The sequence below is a fragment of the Sorex araneus genome, chromosome 5 (genome assembly GCF_027595985.1).
Source record: "Sorex araneus isolate mSorAra2 chromosome 5, mSorAra2.pri, whole genome shotgun sequence".
In the NCBI taxonomy this organism is placed as follows: Eukaryota; Metazoa; Chordata; class Mammalia; order Eulipotyphla; family Soricidae; genus Sorex; species Sorex araneus.
Window position 1 is genome coordinate 134,354,704 of NC_073306.1, and position 6,000 is coordinate 134,360,703.

Sequence of the window (6,000 nt, forward strand, 5' to 3'; positions counted from 1 at the left end):
ACGTTTGTGTTCACATCTTCATGTGCACACACATTTTCATGTGCCTTGGGCCAACAGTTGCCAGTGGAATTGCTGGATCACAGGATGTTGCTTTTTGCTTTTTGAGAAATTGCCCCAAAGCCCTCCAATGTCCCCTCTCCTAAGCATGCATCCTGCCCAATGACTTTATTCTAAAAGAGGCACAAGAGGTGATAAGCATGATGTGACCTAATCCTGGAGCACCCTAATCCACATGCCAGCCATTGGGCAGGGCAGGGCAGGGCAGGCACTGATACCTTGACAGGAAGTGATGAAGATGATACTATCTCCTAGGGGTGCTTTCCAAAAACCCCTTACCTCCATCCAATGAGAGAAAAATATCAATGGACTCAATTGAAAGAATTTCTCTAAAACATCTGATTAACACTCCTCCAAACTCAAGCTCATCCAAATCACAGCCGTTGGAAGAATTATCACAATCAAGAGTCATGTTGGGAGACAGGAGAAGTCATGTCACATGGCATCCAGGATGACGCTTGACACTGAAGAAGGATAATTAGTAAGAGCTAAGGAGATCAGAGTCATCGATGCATTTTGATTAATAATCATGGATCTAACCAAACCAACAGACCCACCATCTCTCTGCTACCTTCATCAGGTTTATTTTTTGCTTTCAAATTAACCTAAAACTATGCAAAGACAATCCCCAACATAAACAACCTTGAGACATGATCAATAGAACAGAAAACTGAGGATCCTGGGGAAGCAGGAATAGGAGGACTGTGGAATTATTGTGGAGGGATCTTGAAACCCCCAGTGATGGATTGGTGTCGTATCTCTGCAATAGCTTCAACCATATTGCAAACTATGATACCTGGATAAAAATTAAATAACTAGATAAAAATATGAAATGTCACAGCAGCGCCAAAATCTGGGGGGAAATGATAAGATAAACAAAATTAAAACATGTTGAAGTGACATTGACCTGGAACTTCTGAACTTAGATTCTCCTGGGAGGAATGGCCAATAACTCAAAGGAAAAGATACTTGCTGCGGGGGAGGAAAGGCAGGAAAGGGAACAAGAGGGCAGGGGCAGCAGACATATTTGCTTTGTCTGTGGAGCTAGCAAAGGCCAGATGCCGACAGGGACAGGGGCATTGAAGGAATCACAGGAAGGAAACGGTGGGGGTGGGGGGCACTTAAAAAGCTGGAAGAAAAGCATATAAACTTAGAGTCTGGATCACCTCTCACAAGTGTGGAGACGTGCACAATCATGGACTTCTGCTTGGCTTCCATGGACTGGACCTAGCTGCCCATTCCATGGACATCAGCTCCCAGTTCTTGCACCATCTATACACAGACTTCCTCTCTGACACCAGTCCCCCACTGCAGGTAATGTCTTCGAATCCCTATGCAGGACACTGGACAGTGTCCAGAGATGGCTTTGATGCCTCCTACTGGGGTATGGGTGTAGGAAGGGCTATGTGAGTGCCCCCCAACACATGCTGGGGCAGAGACCAAGAGTACTACAATGTACAGAACGGCTCCCACCCCAAGACCACCAATTTCCCATCCCCAAACATCACTAAGAGCCAAGTTCAGAAGCCTGATATCATAGCCCATAGCCCTTGGAGGTGGGAGTTTGCTCTTCCTGTCCTTTCCCAGAATCGGGGTCAGATGAGCAGAAAGAGCTGCTGAACAGATGCAGTCTGCAGCTCCCTTCTCTTCAAGGGATGGGCCATTAGTTCAGCCCGAAGGCAGCAGCAAGCCGGCAGCCCAGCCCATGTCATGTGCTAGTCAATATCAATTGTATTTGTACAAACTCAAGAAACACTTTTCAAGGTTGGTGTCATGAAGCTGGAATTCGACTCGCACAGCTGACCGTGGTGCCTCTCCCCAATGGCTCTTTGGCATAAGTTCTCAGATGCTGGAGCACAACGGCCTGGGGACTCTCCTATCTTTGGCCCTCACTAGCCCTTTGACACCAAGCATGTCTTTAAGACTTCCTGGGTTTCCGTTTGCTAATTGAAAATAGGATAACGCTGACTTACTCCAGGGCTCATGTTACACCTCAGGGTCAATGCATCCAATGTTCTCAGGACAGTGTCTGGGCCATAGTAGATGCTCAGCAAATGTCAGTTTTGCTGAGTGCTCTGACTTTTTATCGTTGCACTCTTCTTCTTTCTTCCTCCTCTTCCCCCTTTCTCCTCCTCCTTTTCTTCCTTCTGCTCTCCCTCCATCTCCTCCATGTTTGACTAAATACTCAGGTAAATAGAAGCATGAATTTCAAGTGTTCAAGCAAACTATCATCACCATCTTCATCTGTTCATCATCATCATCTTCATCACCATCTCCATCATCGTAATCATCACCATCCTTGTCATCATCACTATCATCATCACCATCACCATCATCATCATCATCATCATCATCTTCATCATCACCATCATTGTCACCATCACTATCATCTCACCATGATGATCATCATGGTGATCATCATCATCATCATCTTCATCATCACCATGATGATCATCATGGTGATCATCATCATCATCATCATCATCTTCATCATCACCATCATTGTCACCATCACTATCATCTCACCATGATGATCATCATGGTGATCATCATCATCATCATCTTCATCATCACCATGATGATCATCATGGTGATCATCATCATCATCATCATCATCTTCATCATCACCATGATGATCATCATGGTGATCATCATCATCATCATCTTCATCATCACCATGATGATCATCATGGTGATCATCATCATCATCTTCTTCATCATCACCATGATGATCATCATGGTGATCATAATCATCATCTTCATCATCACCATCATTGTCACCATCACTATCATCATCACCATGATGATCATCATGGTGATTATCATCTTCATCATCATCATCATCACCACCATCATCATTATCATCATCACCATCATCACTGTCATTATCATTGTCACCATCTTCATCATCAACACCATCTTCATCATCAACACCATCTTCATCATCATCATCATCATCACCATCATCACCATTATCATCATCATCTTCACCATCTTTCTCTCTCTCCTTTCCCAAGTGTTGCAGTGCAACACAATGACTCCATACATGAGCTGCAACGTTCCAGGCACCGTCTCTCATCCCATCCAGGTACCTGCCCGGTATCCAGGGCTCTTTTCCTGGAACTACAGCCACTAAAGCAGCCATGAGTTATTCTCCCCATCCATATCCCATAAGAACTATAAGTTATTCTCTTAGGTGGAACTTTCACTAGGTTAGCTTAAACACCAGAAACATATTAGCCAATAATTCATTAAGCCCACCTCAATTTAATACTTCACCAAAAGCAGAATAGTAACAGTGACAGTGTTACTGTTAAAGGGCTATATCACACAAGTCACAATGGTAAAGCAACACAGAAACCCACCAAGCTTACATATTGAAGAGGCTAGCCCAGAAGACCCGAATAGTAATGAAGCGCTAGACAACCTCTCTGACAAGGAATTTAGAAGGGAGATACTGAGGATGCATAGGGAGCTAAAAGAAGCAATGGGAAGCACTGCCAATAAAATACAAGAGGATTTGAAAGTAGAAATGTGGAAAATGCAAACAAAATTACAAACGGAAATGTCAGACCTGAAAATCCTGGTAAGCAGATTGAAAAACTCAGTGGAAGGCCTCAGGAGCAGAGTAACAGCTGCTGAAGACAGAGTCAGTGAGCTTGAAGATGAACTGCAGAGACTCTCCAGACAACAGAAGAAAATGGAAAAGAGACTCATAATCTGAGAACAGATGTCAAGAGAAGATTGGGATGAAATCAAGAGGAGTAACATAAGAATTATTAGAGTCCTAGAGGGACAGGAAGAAAACCCTGATGAAGAAGAAACCGTCAAAGACATCATTGCTACAACATTTCCAGACCTGAAGAAAACATGCAACCACCTTCAGGAGACCTGAAGGGTACCAGCTAGAAAAAATCCAAATAAAAATACCCCAAGATACATCCTGATCAAAATGACCAAAACTTTAGACAGAGACAAACTTCTGTAAGCAGCAAGATCAAAGAAAGAAATTGCCTACAAAGGAGCATCCTTAAAATTCACAGCTGACTTATCTGATGAAACCCTCACGGCCTGAAAACAGTGGTAGTGAAACAATAATGAAATAAATGCCTCACCAAAAATACTTCACCCAGCTATACTATCATTTATAACAGAAGGAATAATACACAGTTTCACTGACAAACAACACTCAGAAACTTCATAGACTCAGGAACAACTAAGTGGGCTACTTTCAGACAAGACAAACCCCTCAAATACACCAAATTTCAGCAGATATATGGGACAAAACCCCATAACAATGATCTCTCTCAATATCAATGGGCTAAATGCACCAATTAAAAGACACAGGTGACAGGATGGATCAGAAAATTGAACCCAACATTCTGCTGCCTGCAAGAAACACATATCAATAGTCAGAACAAACACAGACTCAAAGTCAAAGGCTGGAAAACAATCTTACAAGCAAACAACTCCCATAAAAAAGCTGGGGTAGCCATCCTGGTATCAGACCACATTGATTTCAGTCTGAAGAAAGTCACAAAAGACAGTGAAGCTCATTTCTTATTGATCGAGGGATCTGTACAACAGGAAGAACTTACAATACTAAATATACATACACCTAATGAGGGACCAGCAAAGTACTTAAAACAACTACTCATAGACTTGAAGAAAGACATTGATATCAACACAATGCTAGTGGGAGACTTCAAGTCTTCATCAAGGCTTTATCACCTCTCGATAGATCAACCAGCTTAGCAAGGACATAATTCATCTGAGGAAAGAAATGGAAGAAAGGGGCTTAGTAGATATATACAGAACACTTCATCCTCAGAAAGCTGAATACATATTCTTCTCAGGTATGCATGGAACATTCTCCAAGATAGACCATATGCTGAACCACAAAATATACCTCCATAAAATTAAGAAGATAGAGATTGTACCAACAGTCTTCTCAGACCATGGTGCGCTGGAATTAGAAGTAAATCACACACAAACAGAAAACCAAATCAAACACCTGGAAATCAAACAGCTCACTATTGGACAACAACTGGTTTAGAAAGGAAATCAAGAGAAAATCAGAGATTCCTGAAAACGAATTAAAATGAGGACATGAGTTACCAAAACTTATGGGACACGGCAAAAGCTGTGTTATAAGGAAGATTTATAGCTCTATAAGCATTCCTCAGGAAGGAAGAGGGAGCCCACATAAGTAACCTAACCTCACAGCTTAAGAACTTGGAGAATGACTAACAAAAGGAGCCCAATCCAAATAGGAGGAAGGAAATAATAAAACTCAGAGCAGAAATGGAAACCCAAAAAACAATCCGAAAGATCAATGATACCAAAAGCTGGTTCTTCGAAAAAATAAACAAGATCGACAAGTCTCTAGCAAGATTCACAAAGAAAGGGAGAGAGAAAACCCTAATAAACTGAATCAGAAATGAAAAGGGGGACATCAAAACAGAAACTATAAAAATTCAAAGGATCCTCAGGGATTACTTTGAGAAGCTTTATGCCATGAAACAAGAAAACTTCAAGGAAATGGATAAATTCCAGGATTCCTATTGCCTCCCAAGACTGAACGAAAAAGACCTGGAATACCTGAACAGACCTATCACCATCAAGGAAATTGAAATGGTAATAAAAATTCTCCCCAAACACGAAAGTCCTGGCCTAGATGGATTCACTAGTGAATTCTTATAAATCTTTAAAGAGGACTTACTCCCTATCCTCTTTAAACTTTTCTAGGAAATTGAAGTATCAGAAACACTTCCAAATAATTTCTATGAAGCAAATATCATTCTGATACCAAAAGCAGACAGAGATACAATAAAGAGAATTACAGGCCGATATCCCTAATGAACACAGACGCAAAGATCCTCAACAAAATAATAGCCAATAGAGTTCAATGACTCATCAAAAAGATCATACATCATGACCAGG